Below are 21,099 nucleotides of genomic sequence, written 5' to 3'. Positions count from 1 at the left end.
CCCCATCTTTACAAAAAAATTGACAAAAAATCCATCTAACTGGGTGTGGTGGCACACACCTATAGTCCCAGCTACTTGAGGGGTTGAGCCAGGAGGATTGCCTGAGCCTGGGAGGTCAAGGCTGCCGTGAGCCAAGATCATGCCACTGCACTCTAGCCTGGGCGACAGAGTGAGATTCTGTCTCAAAAAAAAAAAAAAAAAAAAAAAAAAAAAAAAAAAAATCAAACGGTAGTAGGTTTTATGCAAGAATTAAAACTGAAGTGAAACAATGGTGGCTTTGTGGCTGGCTTTGATGGGGTGATCAGAGCAGGTCAGTCAGGGTTCAGCCAGAGAAGTAGAACCAATAAGATACATTATATCAAGAGATTTATTACAAGGAACTGGCCTATGCAATGGTGGGGGCTGGCTGGGAAGGTCTGAAATCTGTAGGGCGGGCTGTTAGGAAGAAGAGCAGGCTGTTAGGAAGAAGAGCAGGCTGTTAGGAAGAAGGGCAGGCTGTTAGGAAGGGCAGGCTGTTTGTTAGGAAGGGCAGGCTGTTAGGAAGAACGGCAGGCTGTTAGGAAGGGAAGGCCCCTGAACTGAAGTTCTGCCTATGGGTGGAATTTCTTTTTCTTTGGAGAGGTCTCAGTTCTGGGTGGGTGCGGTGGCTCGCGCCTGTAATCCTAGCACTCTGAGAGGCCAAGGAGGATGGATTGCTAGAGTGCAGGAGTTCGAGACCAGCCTGGGCAACACAGCAAAACCCCATCTCTACTGAAAAAATAAATAAATACAAAAAATTAGCTAGGTGTGGTGTGTGCCTGTAATCCCAGCTACTGAGGAGACTGAGGTGGGAGAATCACCTGAGCCTGGGAGGTCAAGGCTTTAGTGAGCCGAGATTGCGCTGCTGGACTTTGGCCTGAGTGATAGAGTGAGACTCTGTCTCAGGAAAAAAAGAAGAAAGAAAAAAAAAAGAAATAGTCTCAGTTCTGCTTTTAAGGCATTTCAGTTTCAATGGGTTGAATCGGCTCATCCGGATTATAGAGGATAATTTTTACTTAGAGTCACCTGATTATAGACTTTAATCACAGCAACAGAAAACCTTCACCTGTTGCCTAGATTGTTGTTTGATTGAATAACTGGGGTCTATCGCTTAACCAAGTTCACACTGAAACTGACAGCGAGCCTCTCTGGGGAGATGACATTTAAGCTGAGACTTGAATGACAAGAAAGCATCAGACAGGAGAAGATATGGGGGAAGAGCATTTTGAGAGCAAACAGGTCTCAAATGCATGTCTCAGAATCACTTTTAAGAAGCAGAAGGCAGGCTTACATGGCCAGTGGTTCTGGGGACCCATGGCTGCGTAGGTCTGGTCTCAGACCTGCACTTCAAAACCTAGTGGCTCAACACAACTGCCTTGTTATCTCTCATTCTTATTGAGCAAAAGGGGCTCGCTCTCTGATGCACTAGAAGCCAATACTATGATGTCAGTTTTTTGTTTTTGAGACGGACTCTCGCTCTGTCACCCAGGCTGGAGTGCAGTGGCGCGATCTTGGCTCACTGCAAGCTCTGCCTTCCAGGTTCACGCCATTCTCCTGCCTCAGCCTCCCAAGTAGCTGGGACTACAGGCACCCGCCACCATGCCCGGCTAATTTTTTCTATTTTTAGTAGAGACGGGGTTTCACCGTGTTCACCAGGATGGTCTTGGTCTCCTGACCTCGTGATCCACCTGCCTTGGCCTCCCAAAGTGCTGGGATTACAGGCGTGAGCCACTGTGCCTGGCCAGGTTTTTCAGAAAAGAAAAGCTTCATATTGAAAGTTGACTTCCAAGGAGACAGGAGTCAAGCTCAAATCTGTCACCCTGGGCTGGCTTCAAGGCAGTATTTTTATTAGGAAAGGCTTAGGGGGTAGATACTGGGATTAGCAGGTGGTTGGTGGAGGGAAAGGGGAAGTCTGGAAAGTCCTTGGGTGTGTGTAGTTATTTCTTTATGTTACTTCATAGGTTGTATATGCAAATTTGAGAGGAGTTAGTATGAAATATGTGGTGGAAATTTGGGCTGTGATGTCAGCAAACTTGTGCACAAACTCCAGTTGGTCATCCTGGTTCCAATTGATTTTAGCCCACTGCCAAATCTTTTTAAAAAACTTGTGAGTTAAAAAAAAAATACTCACAAGAGGAGGGAGTTTCAGCATCTCAGCAAGTTGTTTTTTTTCTTATCTGTTATCCTGCAAACTCAGTAATTTCTGTCATTGGTTTCATTAACTCTTTAGGGTATAGTTTCATCATCATAATTCCCTGGGCTCAGGGATTGGCTGGGCTCAGCTGGGTGGTTCTTCTGTTCCGTGTGTTTTTGGCTGGAGCTGCAGTCATCTGGGGCTTGACTGGGCTGGAACATCCAAGATGGTGCATGCTCATGGACGGCAGTTGGCGCTAGTTGTTGAGTGGGTGTTCAATTGGGGATTATCTGTTGGGGTGCCCACATGTTGCCTTTTATGTGACATGAGCTTCTCACAACGCACATCCCAAGGAGGAGGAAATGGAGGCTGCTAGTTCTGGAACAGTATCCCTTCTGCTAGTGATGATCTCAGTGATGGGTCAATCAGAGAAGCCCAATTACTGTGAGTATAATGGAAAAAATGGAATTTATTAGATGTTAGACTTATACGACCGTAGGAAGAGCTGGGGAAGTACAAGCTCAAAAAGGGAAGCTTAAGATTCAGAGAGAGGTCTCGAACCTACCCTGACATAGGTAAGGCAGCCTGCAGTTTCAGGGACATCTGGCAGCCAATACGTCCAGCTGTTGGAAGGGACCATGCAGGCGGGCTTGGATAGATGCCTAGGGAAAGTTATTGGCCCTTTGTGGCTATTGCCTCTGTGAGTTTGTCATGAAGCATCTGGTGGTGAACTTAAGGTCGGCTGTTGTTCATCGAGGGACTACTGTCAGGAAGAAGAGTTGGCTGTGAGGTAGGGAAGATGGAGGATAAACAGGACCAGCACTCCAGCCTCTGTTCCCCATTGTCTTCAACCCATGTTACTCTTCAGGGCATGATGGCTGCTCTCTCTTGCCACCCGAGTCTTGTACAACTTCACTTTTGGCCAGCTCTAATCTGGAACCACATAGAGAAGGGGATTCTGGAAACGTGGGTGCCATGGAAGCATGGGTGCCAGTGTAACTGAGTTGTCAGTGGGCTAATCCATGGCTGGGAGAGGAGGCAGAAGATAGGAGATGAGGTCAGAGACATGGTCGGGGCTCAGTTCCTGAGGCCCCTTGTAGCCATTGCTGGCAGCTTCTTAGTAGAATGGGAAACCACTGGAGGGGATTAAAGAAGGGAAGGGACTTGGTTGGATTTCACTTAACTCGTTCTAGGCTAAACTAAATCCATCAGTCAATTTCCCTTCCTCTCTCCCTCCTTCAGTGTTCCCTCAGTGTTCCCTCTCTGTCTAACTACCTTGCTTTCTTCATCTGTAAAATGGGGATGCTAGTTGTATCATCCTCATGGAGTTGTTGCAAGGAAAGAAATGAAGTCATGTAAACACTGTGTTAATATAAACACTTGTCTGGCAAATTTGGCACTGAAGATGTACTGGACTATGATTATTTTTATTGTTTTTAAAGTCAGCTTCCCTCCCTCCTTCCTCCTCCCTCTTTCCCAAGCTGAATCTGAACCAAGGCAGTCTTCCTACAGAGCCACTGACTGGTCCCCACTAAGGCAGGGGTGGAGGGAGGGGCAGGATGTTTTCCTCTCCAGCCTTTGTCTTGCAGCAGAACCCCTGTTGAGCAACCTGGTCCAAGGCTTCATCCACCTGTCCTGTCCCCCTGCAGCCCACTTTCTCTTTCTTGCAGGCCACCCCTGGCCCCTCTGTCTTGCCCACCAGCTGCTTCATGTGGCCAGTATCTGGCTTTTGTTGAACCCCCCAATGAGAACAAAGAGAACCCGACTCTCTGGCTGTCATCTCCGATCAGCGCTGTAGTCACTCCTTTCTCTTTTTATTCCTGGCACCCACGAGGTGCTGAGCAGAAGAATTGGTTGCAGAATTGACATTGAACTTGTGCTTGGCAGGGACTGAACTCTTTGACGTTTATGGGCTCCATGAAACTACATGAACTGAGTCAGATCCAAACAGACTGTTACATCTTAGATTGAGACCCCCAGTCCTGTCCCTGGGCTCCCAATCTGGTCCCTATCTGCTGATGTTTTCACTGGCTCGTGGCACCCAGCTACTCTCTCTTCTTCACAATGCCTGCCCCAGGGCCTTTGCACGGCCCTTCTTTCTGCCTGGAATACCCTGCCTCAATCTTCCTCTGGCTGATTCCTTGTCATTTTGGACTCAGCCCACTGCCAGCTTCTCAGAGTCCCACTTCCATCCTGGCCACTCTCTGTCCTATCATAGTCTCTAGCACATCTAAAATGATTTTATTTGTTTGTTTTCATACCCCTTTCCACAAGAACAGTGGTGCTCAAAACCTAAACATGTATCAGAATCCCCCAGAGGGTTCCACCCCCAGAGTTCCTGCTTCAGCCAGTCCGGGGCAGTGCCCAGAAATCTGCATTAACAAGTTCCCAGGCGATGCTGGTGCTGCTGGTTTGAGGAACGCGCTTTGAGAACCCGTGTTGGAATTCTCCCAGTATCTGGCTCGGAGTTGGAATGCAAGAAGTAGTCACGGAGTGACTGAGTGAATGCTAGTGGTTGATATTAACAGCAGTGACAAATATTGATTGAGTTCTTACTGGGCCAAGTCACGCAGCATCTGCTCATTTAATCCTTCAACAACCTCATGAGGTCTGTAGGATTATTATTCCTATTTTCTGGTAAGAAAACTGAGGGTCAGAAAGGTAGAGCCCTTGCCTGGGGTGGGGTGGGGGGAGGGGTCACACAGCAACTAAGTGTCAGAGGCAGGGTTTGAACTCATTTCTGTCTGAATCCTGTTAAGCGGAGGCTTCCCACGTAAAAAAGTGGTGGGAATGAATGGCTTTCTCCTTAACTCTGGGTGGTCCCTGTGTTTCCATTTGCTCAGCTTGAGGGAGCAACCCTTTGGGGCTTTTGTAGCAGCTTACACTGGAACTGAGATAAAAAGAAATTATTTAAAGGCTGCATGTAAATAGCAAATAATACCGCACATTTGCACAGCACCTTCAGTTTCAGGAAGCACCTGCATGCAGGTGATCTTGTTTTAGCCTCACAACCATATGAGTGGTGGGCAGATCAGGCTGCGTGCCCAGTTGCACAGATGGGAACATTCCCAGCAGATTTGACTCTCTGTCAGTATCTCTGTCCTTCCCAGCCACGGTCCTGAGCGAGGATGGGAGGCTTCCGCGGGCGCATGAATATGTTTGAAACTTGCGGGGAACGTGCAGGGAGAAGGCAGGAAGGGCCAAGGAGGATGAAAATATTTGTTATTATTTGGAGCAAAATTATTCTTGCCTTCCTCTAAAATATGCCCAGGGGAGATGGTTCCAGTTCATTATAGTCATGATTTCCACTCACGTGGCCTTTTGCTTTCTCTAATTATTTCCCTGATTACCAACTTACACTCTCGTATGAGAAGTACCCAAGCTATTGTTTGGGAGAGAAAAAGAAAGCACTGTATTGACCATAATTTGCATTCACATTGGTATGTTACTTAGTAATTTTTTTGAGACAGAATCACTCTGTCACCCCGGCTAGATTGCAGTGGCGCGATCTCGGCTCACTGCAACCTCTGCCTCCCAGGTTCAAGCAATTCTCCTGCCTCAGCCTCCCAAGTAGCTGGGATTACAGGCACCCACCACTATGCCCAGCTAATTTTTTGTATTTTTAGTAGAGACGGAGTTTCACCATGTTGTCTAGGCTGGTCTCGAACTCCTGACCTCGTGATTCACCCACCTTGGCCTCCCAGAGTGTTGGGATTATAGGCGTAAGCCACCGCGCCCGGCCTAGTATTTTTTAAACGGTTGCATGGGGACAGGCACGGTGGTTCATGCCTGTAATCCCAGCACTTTGGGACGCCGAGGCAGATGGATCACTGGAGGTCAGGAGTTCGAGTCCAACCTGGCCAAAATGGTGAAACCCTGTCTCCACTAAAAATATAAAAATTAGCTGGGCATGGTGGTGCATGCCAATAGTCCCAGTTACTCAAGAGGCTGAGGCAGGATAATTGTTTGAACCCAGGAGGCGGAGGCTGCAGTAAGCCAAGATCATGCCACTGCACTCCAGCCTGGGCAACAGAGCAAGATTCCATCTCAATAAATAAATAGGCCAGGTGTTGTGGCTCACACCTGTAATCCCTGCACTTTGGGAGGCCAAGGCGGGTGGATCACCTGGGGTCAGGAGTTCAAGAACAGCCTGGCCAACATGGTGAAACCCCATCGCTACTAAAAATACAAAAATTAGCCAGGCGTGGTGGTGCACGCCTATAGTTCCAGCTACTCAGAGCGTCAAGGCAGGAGAATGGCTTGAACCCGGGAGGCAGAGGCTGCAGACAGCCAAGATTGCGCCATTGCACTCCAGCCTGGGTGACAGAGGGAGACTCCATCTCAAAAAAATAAAATAAAGTAAAATAAAATGGGAAAAAAGGTCTGGAAGGAAATCCACTTGGATATTTAGCATAGCTGTTCTTTGGTTAAGAGTGATGATTTTTTTTCTTTTGCCCTTCTGCATTTTCTGTCTTTCTGGGCAACAAATAGGTAGTTGTGTAACTTAAATGAGAAGGTTTGAAGGAAAAGAATCCTCCTCGAACCCCGTTTGCTTACTTTCATCTGTACTGTGATACTTTCTTCTTTGCTGCTGGTGCCTGGTGGGGCAGGATGCTCTGACCTCCCAGGTTTCGATGGTTTTCTCACTGATTCACCGCCCCTTTGCATCTGTTCAAAAGGAAAAACTTTCTGGGCTGCATCTTCCTAAAGTAAACCTTCCCATGGCTTAGGCAACTCCTGACCACTGCGGGGAGGATTTCCTTGATTGCATCTGCGTCGATCTTCTGCCATAGTCATTGGGCAGTTATCTTGTAGTTGCTTTGATATCTAAATCTCCCATATTAGATTGGAAATTCCTAGATAGCAAGAGCCATCTTTTAATAACCAAAATAATAACAATAAAATATTAAAAACATACTGAGTGTCAGGCGGTGTTCTGAGCTGATTTTGAGGGTTATTTCACTTAATCGTCAGATATCCCCATGAGATAGGGACTTTTGTATTCCCCAGTTTTCAGATAAGAGAATGAAGGCACAGAGGAGTGAACCATGGTACCCAACCAAGGTCACATGGCCGGTAAATTGCAGGGTACCAGCACTTGAGCTCGGGCTGATTCCAGACCGTACACTCTAAACGCAGCATTTTGTTCATTTCCTACAAACTACTTAGCACAGTTGTAAAAGTATCATTGAATGAATTAACGAACAAATGAACTGTCATAATCTAATCACAGAAATTATGCCCTTGGAGGGGAAGGTTGAAGCATTTATAGATTTGCCCTAGGGGAGAGAAGTGAAGCCAAAGCACTTTGTGTCTGTGTATCAGGGATGAGATCGTATGGGAGGGATAGTGATCAGATAATGAGAGATTTTCTCTCTAAAACAGGGGTTGACCAAGTATAGCCCACGGGCCAAAGTCAGCCCTCCACCTGCTTTTGTAAATAAAGTTTTATTGGAACACTGCCATACCTATTTGTTTCCACTTTGTCTATGGCTGTTTTCACGCTGCAACATCAGAATTGTGTAGTGTGACAGAGACCGTATGGCCCACAAAGCCTGAAATATTTACTGTCAAGCTTTTTAGAGAAAATGTTTGCTAACCCTTTTTGTAAAAGACCAAGCTAGAAATAGTGAGTGTCAATTAAAACAAATACATACATGTCTACATCAGGGAAGATTTTGGTCTGATGTAAAGAAGAACTTCCTTTTGGAGGGGGGCAATAAATACATGAAGAGTCTGGGGAGGCACTGACTGTGGAGAACTCTGTAGTGGGGTTGAATGAATATTTGCACAAGTGGTACAACATGTATAGGGGGCTGTAATTGATCAAGAACTTCCCATAGTAAGTGCTCAGGGGAAGGCAGGAAGGAGGCACACGCCCAGAGAGGGTACGATGCCTAGGGTCACACAGCTAGTACCTGGTAGAGCTTGTGCTCAAACCCACATCAGTTTCACCCAAAACACATGCTTTCATTATGCATGGTCCTGGCTGGGCATGGTGGCTCATGGCTGTAATCCCAGCACTTTGGGAGGCCGAGGCGGGCGGATCACAGGGTCAGGAGTTCGAGACCAGTCTGGCTAACACAGTGAAACCCCGTCTCTACTAAAAATACAAAAAATTAGCCAGGTATGGTGGTGTGCGCCTGTAATCCCAGCTACTCGGGAGGCTGAGGCAGGACAATTGCATGAATCTGGGAGGCAGAGGTTGCAGTGAGCTGAGATTGCGCTGTTGCACTCCAGCCCGGGTGACAGTGTGAGACTCTGTCTCAAAAGACAAACCCAAAACATTATGCATGGTCCATTGTGCTGACTTTTGGGGTCTGTTTTGTATCAGACTGAGTTCTTTGGGGAGTGGGGACCACATCTCGTTGTCTTTGGAGTGCTGTACACAGATGCTGTCTGGATAGTACTCTCTGAAGGTCACTCCTATATAGGAGTCTGTGGCTTTCTTTGGATGAGTGTGACCACCATCCCGATGGGATTCAGAAATGTGGGGGTGCTCTACACTCTGAATTTCCCCCACTGACTTCACTCTCAAAACAGGAAACCCTAAATGGTCCTCCTTTCCCCACACAGAGAACCTGTTGCTTTGAGTCGGGAGGGTGGGAGACGGTACTTCCCTACCCCCCACATCAGCCCTGTCCTTGGGAACAGAGCTCAGTTGAGCTTCATCATCTGATCATTTTCTTTCTTTAGCGCCTTTGTTTCTTTCCTTTTCTATCTGGTACTTTGTGGAGGAGAAATGAGGCGGACAAGCTTTGTAACTGGATACCAGGATGCTCTCAATGGCTGGGGCTGACAAATTTTTCAAGCTCCACTTGTAAAGACCTTGTGCCATAATGATCACGGAAGGTGGAGGAACTGAGCGTCAGGGCTGCATTGTTGCTTTCAATCCTAGGCTCCTTGCTTGAATAAGTTAGGGGCACGTAGCTGCTTGGCTGTAGACACTGAGATGCCTTTTCCTCCCAGTGTTTTCTTGGACACCATCCAACCAGGGCCACCTCTAGATGGCGCAGTGTCATATTTGGTCACCAGGAGGCGCTGCCTGATAAGCTTCCTTTAGTGGAGACGTCAAAACTGTCTTGAAATCAGTGCAAAAGATGCATAGCATGGTCTCACTCATAGATGGGAATTGAACAATGAGAACACATGGACACAGGAAGGGGAACATCACACTCTGGGGACTGTTGTGGGATGGGGGGAGGGGGGAGGGGGGAGGGATAGCTTTAGGAGATATACCTAATGCTAAATGACAAGTTAATGGGTGCAGCACACCAGCGTGGCACATGTATACATATGTAACTAACCTGCACATTGTGCACATGTACCCTAAAACTTAAAGTATATAAAAAAAAAAGATGCATAGTAATGTAGAAACTGGCAGGAACCTCGGTCTGATCATCTCAACTTTCAAGCAAGGAAAAACTCAGTCTGAGAGAGGAGAAGGGCTTGACCCAGCTACATCAGGGACTAATGCTGACTTAATTCTGTTTCACAGACCGACCATTCTCGGCAGGCAGGCTGGAAGCTAGGGGAGACCCTGGGTTTCTTTCCCGGCTGGCCCGTAGTGAACGGCAGAGGCATCTATCAGAGCAGCCTACTCCGACGGGGCCTTGCTGCCACTAACCTTCCTTCCGCATTCATGTCATGATGCTCTTGCCTTGGTCTCCCTGCCACTCTGCAAGACCAATTAAGAGGAGAAAATGAACCGTAAAGAAGGAACATCGAAATGCAGCCTCCAAATAATAACTAGTGGAGATGCAAAGGGAGCTCCGAAGAGACAGAAAAAACTCTAGGCAGTGGCTTCATTCCCTTGGGAGACATCTGGAAAGAGCTTGGGGCCGGGTCAGGGGCATCCCCAGCTGCACAGGAGCCCTCCCGAGAGGCTGTCTAAAGAATGGCTATGATAAGAAGTGGCTGGACTTGCTTCAGTTGAAATCAGTGTTCTAGTGCTTGCCACATTCGCTGCACTGGGGTGCATTGATAAAAAAGACATGGGCCACAGTTGGCGAGGGGCTGGGCCTCCCGGCTGTGTCATTCAGCTGCCCTGGTTGGTTTGTGGCACAGTCAGGAAGGCATGTGAGTCCCGAGCCTGGGCTACCGGTCCAGCCTCTTCCCTATCGGAACATCTATCTTTGAAACAGGCATCATGATACCAATGATACCAAGCCTTTTAGTGTTGTTGTGATGTTTAAGGGAAGTGATGTGTGCTTTTGCCTCTGTCTGGGACCACCTCACCATCTGAGCGGGACTTTGCTGTGCTCCTTTTGGCTGGAGTGAATTGGAAATCATACAACCCAAAGAGAATGCTGAAGTAAAAGGTTTCTCTCTGTTTCCTAATAAGTATGGCGTTGGTGTTGCCTGTTCTGCCTCCAGTATCTTTCTGGAAGGTAGATTCCACAGGAGCTGAATGGTCTCGGGGCCCCAGAGCTGTTGAAGTCCACTCCATGATGGGTACCGACAGTTGAGGGTGTTGCCTGTGACTTCCATCAGGCCCTAAACTTGATGATGCTACTGCCCTATGGATGGAAGACAGTGTTCTGATCCCCTTTAGTACTCTGGAGCAGAAAAAGTTAGCACCCAATCACAATCTTCTTTTAACATATTTGGGAGGTTGGGAAAAGTTTCCCAATAGTCTTTTATGGAAATATATGACTATATTTACTCCCCAAGAGTGGGCAAGTTTCTAGACTAAAGGGATTTTCTGTAGGGGGCTATCGGTTTACAGAGGGTACTTCCTAACTGCAGACTGTCTGGAGGTTGTAGGGTAGGGGGCCTTGCTTAACAACAGTGATCATTGTTAATCCTCTCTGATGTCAGTCATTACATCTCAGGTCCCAAGTAGAAGGTTTTCTTGGTGGTCTCCAATTACAGCACGAAAAGGGCTAGCCCCCAGGGTTTCTCAACCTTGGCACCATTGACATTTGGGGCTGGAAAATTGTGGTGGGGGGACTGTCCTGTGCCTTGGAAGATGTTAAGCAGCACCCTGGCCTCTACCCACTAGATGCCAGTAGTATCCAACCCCCCAGGCCCTGGTTGTGACAATCAAAAATGCCTACAGACACTGTCAAATGTCCCCTGCGGCAAAATCACTCTGGGCTGAGAGCCACTGGCTTGACTTATCCTAAGTGCTCCAGGAACATAGCTGCTGTGGTTCTAAGGAGGAGGATAATGATTATGACGACGCTGATGACAACTTCAGTATTCTGAGGCCAGATGAAAGCCAGGAGGTTCTGTGAACACTGAGGTTCTGTAAAGCACAGAAAACCATAATTGAGTTGGGGTTTGGCTTATCATGCCCAGAGCATGGTTTTCCCAGGGGTCTTTAGTCCAATTAACAGGAACCAGATGAAAGCGAGGAACTGTGATATACCACCCTCCCTCCAACTTACCATGCACACACATACATGCACCATCTCTCCCTGTCTCCCCAGGGACCTTGTTAAAACTTCCATCAGTTTTGCAGATAAACAGCTCCTGATCACCCATGAAAGGGGGCAACAGCAGACGGAGCTCAGGGCTGGAGGCAGGATGCTTCGGTTCTGGCTCTGCCCCTGACTTCTCTGGTTATGGGAGCCTGGATCAGCCACATGGCCTCACTGAGCCTGGTGTCTTGGTCTGCCAAATGCCTGAGGACAGGATGGATGGCCCATAAGCCCCTTTTTCCCTGGACTCTGTGTCTCAGGTTCGATTTTCATGCCCAGCCAGTGAGCTGCCAGCAGTAACTGCATCCCTGCCCTCGAAGACGGCTCTCTGGTTTACTCCCACAGCTTCTAACTGTTGTTACTATTACTGCATTGATCCCTATATCCACTCAGTGACACCTTTTTTGGATTCTTTGAACATAAAAAAAATTAATTCCCACTTTTACATTTGTTTCTTCTGCCTGCAATACTCTTTCTGTGAGCCAGCTCCTTTTCATTATTTGGGTCTCAGCTCAAATGCTGTAGGAAGTACTCAATGCATGGTATTAGTGTGATTATCATATATTACTATTAGTATGATTATCATTGCTCTTCTCAGGCTGGGGAAGCACAGGGGCTGGGAAGCCCAGAGCAGGAGCCTCAACGCAGCCCGAGCAAGTTCAGGGGAAGTTTTCTAGGAGAATAAACCCCTCCATTGAGTTCAGAGGCTATGTTTGGGCTTCTCCCGTTGCCTCCTGGGTTGATTATTTTATTTTATTGCCCATCAAATGCCAAATCTGCAATCTACTCAGGACAGTTTCTTTTTTCATTCAAATCATCATAGCTCAAAAAAAATCCCCACCCCCCCCGCCCCCGCCCCCGCCCCCCCCGCCCCCGCCCCCGCCCCCGCACCCCCCCCCCGCCCTCGCCCCCCCCCCCGCCCCCACCCCCAGTATCTTTTTGGATCATTTTGTGATGTCAAAGCTGCCTGCAAACTTTCAGTATTGAAGTCAATAACATACGGTGCCCTGGGAAAGGTGTACTTGTTTTGTTTGGATTTTGGAAAGAAGGACAGAGTCGTACTCAACTACATCCACTTTCCTTTGATCTTTGTACCAATGACCAGAGGGTGGAAGCAGAATTTACCTGAAACTCCTTTTAACTTCGGATCATGATCTTTATTCAACCGAGTCCTTCAGATTCTTGAGTGATGCCAGTTCTGTTTTTTTTAAATTTTTTTGAGACAGGGTCTCACTCTCTCGCCCAGGCTTGAGTTCAGTAGCCTGATCTTGGCTCACTGCAACCTTTGCCTCCCAGGCTCAAGCCATCCTCCTCCCTTAGCCCCCAGAGTAGCTGGAACTATAGGGGTATGCCACCATACCTGGCTAATTTTTTTAATGAAAAAATTTTTTTTTGTAGAGACGGGGTTTCACCATGTTGCCCAGGCTGGTCTTGAACTCCTGGGCTCAAGCGATCCGCCTGCCTCGGCCTCCCAAAGTGCCCCGCCAGGTGTTGCCAGTTCTAAGACAAGATACTGTGATTTTTTGGGGAATCACAGTAGGGGAATTATGACATCAAGGTGGGTTCAAAAAGAGGTTGAGATGAAAGAGCTTGTAGATTTCTTCATGAAGGAAGGATTTAGTGTCCGGTGGTCTTTTCTGAATATTCATGATGCCACTGAATGTGGAAAAAGAGGATTTAAAATGCACCCCTGGCCAGGCACAATGGCTCATACTTGTAATCCCAGTGACTTGGGAGGTGAGGCAGGAAGATTGCTTGAGGCCAAAGTTCGAAACTAGCCTGGGCAACGTAGCAAGACCACTTCTCTACAAAAAATAAAAAAATCAGCTGGGCTTGGTCGTGTGTGCCTGTAGTCCCAGCTATTCAGGAGGCCAAGGCTGGAGGATCTCTTGAGCCTAGGTGTTCGAGGCTGCAGTGAGCTATGATCATGCCACTGCACTCCAGCCTGGGTGGCAGAGCAGGACCCTGTCTCTAAGAAAACTCCAACTCCCGCCCCCAAATGCACTCTTGTCCCAAGGGTTTCTGCACAGATGTTTAACATTCCTCTACTATGTATAAGGCATTGGTCCATGTTTACAGTGTGCTAGACACATCACATGTGAGGAATTTCCATGGATGACTTCCTTTGATTTTTATTACAACTTTCAAAGCTATGAGTTGCCCCATCCCTTGTAAAAAGGGAGGAAATAGAATTCAGAGAGGTGCCTGGGCCTAGCAAAGGCCGCACAGCTTGGGTAAGTCACAAAGCCAGCATTGCGCTCAGAACTTAGGGGGAAACCACCGCTACATACCGCCCCACCTTCCCGCCTCTGCTGCCCCCCGGCCCCACGAAGGCTCTGAAAGAGCAAAAGAAAGGCAGGGTATTTGTTGGGAGCCCATGTGCTGTGCAGAAGCCACTTGGCCAGGGTCATCCCACTGGTCTCTGCTGGGTCTGTCTGAAAGCCCGCGGGCTTCAAGAGTTCAGACTGATTTTCAAGGGACGTAAACCCATCACGTGCAGTGACCTGTTGTCCCAGGCAGCAGTACAGTGGCCTGTGCCTAGGTAAGGCTGGTGGATGGCTTCATAGCCTAGGAGTAGGTTGGACCCAAGGCAGAAGGTGAGAAGTAGGGAGAAGTGAGATGTCCTAGGAAGGGCTGGAGATAAGGCCTGGGGTCTGAAGGAGCACCCCACTCTCTAGGGCTCTGGAAAGGGCAGATTGGAATGCTGATGCCATCCTGCCTCCAGCTTGCTCTGTGACATCAGGCAGCTACTGGCCTGACCTGTGGGTCTCTGTAACAGGAACACTGCAACAATACCTGCATCTTCCTTAGATGGTGGCATTGAGGATGCAGTGAGGTGATGCAGATAAAAGCTTGCAGCTCAGCCCTGCTGTATTCTCTGTGCTCAACAAATGTCAATTGCTACTTTTGTGATGACGCTGGGTCTGTAGCTTTATCTGCAGCCATTAGCAAAGAAAAGGGGGGAATTTCTTTGTTGAAATAGATTGCCTTGTAGCTCTGGTTTCCCCCCCTAAAACATGTGGATGTGGACACGGTACAAGGTTTGTTTCGTTTTGTTTTGTTTTTGAGATGGAGTTTTGCTCTTGTCTCCCAGGCTGGAGTGCAATGGCATGATCTTGGCTCACTGCAAACTCCGCCTCCTGGATTCAAGTGATTCTCCTGCCTCACCCTCCCCAGTAGCTAGGATTACAGAGCACGTCACCACATCCAGCTAATTTTTGTATTTTTAGTAGAGACAGGGTTTCACCATGTTGGCCAGGCTAGTCTCAAACTCCTGACCTCAGGTAATCTGCCCGCCTCAGCCTCCCAAAATGCTGGGATTACAGGCGTGAGCCACTGCACCCGGCCACAGTACAAGTTTTATAGGAGGTGAAAAAAACACCCTCAAGTATCTTAAATGGTGCTCCCTTGAAAATAGAACCAGGTTAGCTGTCCCTAGAGGTTATGGCAGTCAAGGGATGATGACATCTTAGTGGGCAGTTGACCTGTGCATTCAGCTTTAACCAGCATTTATTAAGTACCTCCTGTGTTCCTGGATTGTGTGGGGTACTTGGCTGTGTGGCCTTTGGCAAGTGAATTCACCTCTCCGAGCCATCACTTCCGTGTGTGGAAATTCAGATAATAACTGTCCCTACCTCTTGGGTTGTTTTGAGGATTAAGTGAAATCAAATATACAAAGTCCAGTGTCTTGCATGGAGTTGCTGTGGGTGCCTGATAACCGATACCTTGCTGTTATTATTGGGTAATAACTATTGTTACTAGTAGGTGTCTTCGCCTATATGATTTCATTTAATCCTTCCAGCAGCCTTGCAAGGATTTTTCTCCCCCTTGCTTTCGACTTGACTTCATTTTCCCAAGCTGTCTCCTGTGTGAATTAAGTGCCTAGCGTTCCTGCCCCAAATTTATAGATGAAGAAAGGAGGGCAGCTGCCAAGCAACCTGGTTCAGGTCTCAGAGAGGCAAAGAAGAGGTGTGCCCTGGGCTGTCCTGCCCCTGCTTCTAGCAAGGTGGGCCAGGTTGGAGATTTCTGTCCACGTGGAACAAGCGGGAAACTTCTCCTCGAGGGAAAGAAATTGCTCAAAGCTGTTGGAGACATAGCATCAGTTAAGAACCAGGATGGAAAAAGAAAGAGCTAAAAAATAATCCAAACTTCCTTTCCAAGTGCATTTATTGGGAAAGAGAAAGAAAGAGTGAAATGAAGCAAGTTCTGCCCGAACAGACATGATTTAAAGCGGCAAGGGCATATTGATAATAATATCAGCGTTTCTTGCTCTGGGGGAGGTATTTGGATTTTTCATGCTCTGCCGGTTCCCCAGGAGACAGGAACATGGAGGAAGTTGGATTTGGGGACATGTCACATCTCTTTTCTCTCACAGCCAAGAAATCTATTTATTTAATTAAATTTCCTTGGAGTTTGGTTTTTCCTTTGAGCTAATTTTCTCATCTGTTTTCCTTCTTTCTCAAGGAAAATGAGGCAGAATTTTATCAGTAGGCAGACTTTATCAGTAGAAATGACAGTATTAGTAATAATAATAGTAAAAATCATCATAAAACCCAAACAGTATCATGTCTTCTCTGATCTCCGGTTTGTGGCCAAAGTTGCAGCTGTCTTCTTAGAGGAATTGGTTGCTAACTCATAGCTTAAATTTGCTTCTCCCCACATCTGCCTCAAGGGCTTGAGGCTTGAGGTCTGATAGAGTTCTGAGAAAATCTTTTTAATCATCTGGAAATGACGCAGGCTTTCTTAGGAGATGGTGTATTCTTTCTCTCTGTCCTTTTCAGTGTTCCTTTTCTATTCTAGCCTGGCTGGCTATTCTTTTAATTTAATTTCATTTTTAATAATTTCAACTTTTATTTTTTGATTCGAGGGTACATGTACGGGTTTGTTACATGGGTATATTGTATGACACTGAGGTTTGGGATACGGATGATCCCATCACCCAGGTAGTGAGCGTAGTGCTTAATAGTTCATTTTTCAGAGCTTGTCCCCTTCCCTCCCCCTTCTAGGAGTCCCCTGTGCCTTTTGTTCCCATCTTTATGAGCATGTGTACCCAATGTTTAGTTCCTACTTTTTTTTTTAAATTTTTGAGATGGAGTCTCACTCTGTTTCCCAGGCTAGAGTAGCAATGGCTTGATCTCGGCTCACTGCAATCTCTGCTTCCTGGGTGCAAGCAATTCTCCTGCCCTAGCCTCCCGAGTAGCTGGGATTACAGGCATGCACCACCATGCCTGGCTAATTTTTGTATTTTTAGTAGAGGCGGGGTTTCACCACGTTGGCCAAGCTGGTCTCGAACTCCTGACCTCAAATGATCTGCCCATCTTGGCCTCCCAGAGTGCTGGGATTACAGGCGTGAGCCACCGCGCTCTACTTATAAGTGAGAACATGCAATATTTGATTTTCTGTTGCTGTGTTAGTTCACTTAGGATAATGCTGGCCAGCTATCTTTAGAGGAAAATAGAGGAAGACTTGCTAAGCATGAGCCTGTCTGCTTTATGCCACTTTGAAATGTGTTGAATAGTCTAATCCAGGAGCCAGTGAACTAGAGTGGGCTGCCTAATTAAAGTTTTACTGGGACACAGTCACATCTAATCATGTATGCATTGTCTGTGGCTGCCTTTGTACCACAATGGTTGAATTGATTAGTTGCAACAGAGACCGTGTGGTCCATGAAGTCAACATCTTTACTGTCTAGTCCTTTATAGAAAATGTTTGTGGACCTCTGTCCTAGGCCTTGACTGTGGCCTTCTGTTGTTTTTCATCAGTTTCTGATGTGCGTGCTTGTAAACAGTAGGCCCATGTACTTATTCATTCATTAAGCATTTTGGGAACCCTTTCTTTGTGCCAAGCCCCATGTTAGGTACAAGAGGTTTAGAGATGAGCACATGTACTTGTCTTTAAGGTATTATCATGATGCAATAAGATACAGAGAACTGTGTCAGCTGCAGTGGTGGCACAGAGGGTAAAACAAGCACTGTTTTGGAGGCTGAGCATAGGAAAAGGTTAGGGAAGCCTTTAGAGTGAAGGAGATATTTGAGTTGGGTATAAAACCAGAAAGTTACCAATTGGTTGGGGGAACATGTCTGCTCAGGCATAAGGAAAAGCCTGCAGTGAGGCACATAGTTGTGATAAAGTGTGAGTTGGAAGTCAACCTGGAAGAGGATTAGGGAGATGAGAAGAGGAGATGAGGTTGGGGAGGGAGGTGAGAGATTATATGGGAAGGATTCTAAGGACAGGAATGGTGACTCTTATGTCTTCATCTTCCATAGTGATTAGCTTCAAGGAGCAACTTAAGGAGTGGTGTGTGGTTGACTGAGTTCATCATACTGGAGTTACCCCAAGGTCACCCCATCTGCAGGTAGCTTTGAAGCTGGCTGACCTGGACCCAGTTGGCTGTCCCAGACTCTTCAGAACCATGTCATCCTTTTGGAATTGACTCCCTACCTTCTGAGGCCAATGGGAATGTGAGCACTAGACTTCTTCAAGGCACGGTTCTTGTTTTCACAGTGGGACACAGATGGCAGTTGGGAGGCTAGCTAAGGGACAAGGACCTAGAGTCTTGTGCCTCCCACAGAGGGTCTTGGAAAGTTTCAGAGGGACATCCAGGTGGTATGGATACTGGATGCCTTTCGGGAGCCTAAGGCCAGGGCTGAGGGGCCCCCGAATTAACAAGATACAGACCAGTTGGCCTTGGGTGCTGTCCGCCCTTGTAACTCAGGACAGCCTGGCCGCAAGGGCAGGTCCAGGGTTTGTGCATTTGCTTTCATAAAAGGGCTTAGTGATCTGTGCTTCCTTATCTGGGAATGGGGATCATTATAACACACACTTCTTAGGATTATGTCAAGTATGTAATGAGTTATAATATATAAAGCAAATACTTGATATACAGTAAGCACTCAATAGCCATACAAATGGCTACTAATGGTTTACTATTCAGGATAGCACGTTGCAAAGGATGTTGAGGGCTTTTACTTGCTGCCGTGTTCTGGATATTACATAACACCAGGATTCTACCTGAACTTGGCTGTGGCTTTCTGTTTTTGCTGATCATAGGTTGAGACAAGTGATTATGAAGCAGGCTGTGGGATGTATCGTTTCAGGGAAGAGTTGGTGTTGAGGTGACACTTCCCGAGTGTTACTGCATGCCAGACACTGGGTAGGCCCTGGGGACACAGTGGTGAACAAGTAGCACATTGTCCCATCATCATGGAGTTTGGTGATGGCCCTGGAATCAATACAAGAAGTAGCCAGAGCCCTGGGCTGCTCTGCTCCTTGGTATTCGAGTCTGTGAAATAGAAATGATGTGAGTCCCTGCTACATTTTTTCTCCCCAGGAGATAGGGAAGATAATATGAGATAATGGTTTGGGTGGGGATTTAAAAAGCTGAATTGTAGAAGGGTCATACATAAGAATAATGCCAGAGTGATGAGCACAGACTCTGGAATTAATTGGCTGAGTGTTGAGAACCAGCTTTGCTGCCTACTAGCTGTGTGTCCTTGTGCAAGTTACTTAACCTCTCTGTGCTTTCATCACCTTCTATGACATGAGGATACTACTACTACCTCATAGGGTTTAATGAGTTTAGACCTCATAGAATTTAATAAGTTATAGGACACTGACCTATCAAAGTGCCCAATATTTAACACTTACCTATTGTGTTATATATTGTAAGTGCTAAATAAATTATCCACAATATCAATAGTAGCAGCCAACATCATTGATCAACTATTTGATCTGTGATCAACTATTTGAAACCAAGTTGACATTGATCAATTATTTGATCTGTGCCAGGCACTTTGCATGGGTTGTCTAATTTATTCATCACAATGACTTTATGTGGTAATTATTATTATCCTGATTGAATGGATAAGAAAAGTGAAGCTTAGAGTTAAGTCACAGTCAAGAGCACACAGTGAGTAAGTATTGGAGCCAGGTTGTTTGACTCCAGTGCCTGAGATCTTAACTTCCATCCCAGCCCTGTGTAGATAAGGTGATTTTAGAGGCAGGACATGTTTACCAGGTGGAGGCTCAGCTTATAGATGGGAAGGGAGAGGAAAGTCCTGCAACTGCAAAGGGGATCTGACTGCATTTGGTTTAATGTCTCCGAAGATCATCCAAGTCCAGTCTTTCTTCCTCAGACTTCCAGGAGCAGGTACACCTTCTTTTTTCCTTTCAAAAAGGCAGACTTCATTCTCTTTTTCCTCCTCCTCTTCAGTTTTTACAATGGCTTTTTGAAGTCAGGAGCAGAGCTCAGAAATCCCAAGAACACATCTATAAAAGAGAGAGCTACTGCCCACGATGATTGTGCCTTTTTTTTTTTTTTTTTGAGACAGGGTCTCACTGTGTCAGCCACGCTGGAGTGTGGTGGTGCGATCTCAGCTCACTAGCTGAGACTACAGGCACGTGCCACCATGCCCGGCTAATTTTTTTGTATTTTTTGTAGAGATGGGGTTCTCCGTGTTACCCAGGCTGGTCTTGAACTCCTGAGCTCAAAGCGATCTGCCCACCTTGGCCTCCCAAATTGCTGGGATTACAGGCATGAGCCACCGCGCCCAGCTGTCCATGATGTTTAAACAAAAAGTGCAGGAAAACTGGAGCCCTCATCCTTGAATCAGTTCTGTCTCTCTCGGGGTGTGTGTGTGTATGTGTGTGTGTGTGTGTATTTTTAAAAAGATCTTGCTAAATGCTAATACCTGCATCTGCTAATGTCAGGCAGTGCTTCACAGAGGTCACCCTTCACACTTCATGTGTCTCTTGCTTGTCATTCTCTGAATATTTTGAGAGTGGAAGCTTGACCCTCTCTCTAGGAAGCAGTGTATTTTAAATGTGTTTTTTGTTGTTGTTGCTGTTGTTTGTTCTCCTATTAGTGTGTTTTTTCCCCTTAGTCTTCAAAAATATATTTTTTTCCTCCTTCTCAGTGCCCAGTAGCCTGACCCTGCCTTGCTTATCGAAGACAGTATAACAGGAACAGCTAACGTCAACCCCCAGGAACAGGACGTTGCCACAGCTCTGGCTGAGGCTGCACAGCAGGACTGCTGTGGGCTTTGCAAAGAGAGAATTTAAGTCCTTTAGCACCTGGGAGGGTGTACATCTTCTTTGCAAGCCTTTGTAGGCTTTGACAGATGGTGGCTGAGCAGAAGTGGATCCAGAGAGGTCAAGGTGGTAATTTTCGTGAGCATGGATCAGAAGGAAGTGGGGTGAATTCATTCATTCATTCATTCATTCACTCATTCTTCCTCCCTCTCATTCTCTTCTGTTTCTATCCATCTCCCCTTTGCTCTTTCCTTCCTTCCATCCATACACCCACCCATTCATGCATTTATCCATCCATTCATCCATCCATCCATCCACCCACCCACCCACCCACCCATTCACCCACCTGTTCACCCATCTACCCACCCACCCATCCACCCACCTGTTTACCCGTCTACCTACCCAACCATCCACCCATCCACCCATCCATGCGTCTATGCATGCATGCATGCATCCATCCATCCATCAACCCACCCACCCATTTATCCACCT

General features: G+C 46.9%; 1 protein-coding gene and 1 long non-coding RNA gene across 3 annotated transcripts in view; one reads left to right on the top strand and one right to left on the bottom strand.

Moving 5' to 3' along the window:
- KSR2 (kinase suppressor of ras 2) overlaps positions 1–21,099 on the top strand; it is a 517,247-nt gene that overhangs the window by 123,118 nt on the left and 373,030 nt on the right. The window lies entirely within an intron of this gene.
- LOC129010494 (uncharacterized) lies at positions 351–13,084 on the bottom strand. Of its 2 annotated transcripts, XR_008493011.2 has the most exons (8): positions 12,938–13,084; positions 12,703–12,775; positions 11,545–11,781; positions 11,212–11,402; positions 9,780–9,830; positions 2,718–3,085; positions 2,150–2,594; positions 351–747 (listed from the first exon to the last, which is right to left on the bottom strand). It is a non-coding gene; the product is annotated as an uncharacterized LOC129010494 (long non-coding RNA). The 2 variants fall into 2 exon arrangements; XR_008493012.1 differs by lacking the exons at positions 351–747; positions 9,780–9,830; positions 11,212–11,402 and having other exon boundaries at positions 1,846–2,594.

This window comes from Pongo pygmaeus, chromosome 10 (assembly GCF_028885625.2).
Source record: "Pongo pygmaeus isolate AG05252 chromosome 10, NHGRI_mPonPyg2-v2.0_pri, whole genome shotgun sequence".
Classification (NCBI taxonomy): domain Eukaryota; kingdom Metazoa; phylum Chordata; class Mammalia; order Primates; family Hominidae; genus Pongo; species Pongo pygmaeus.
Note: the sequence above shows the minus strand (reverse complement) of the source record. Positions and strands in the feature narration are given on the sequence as shown.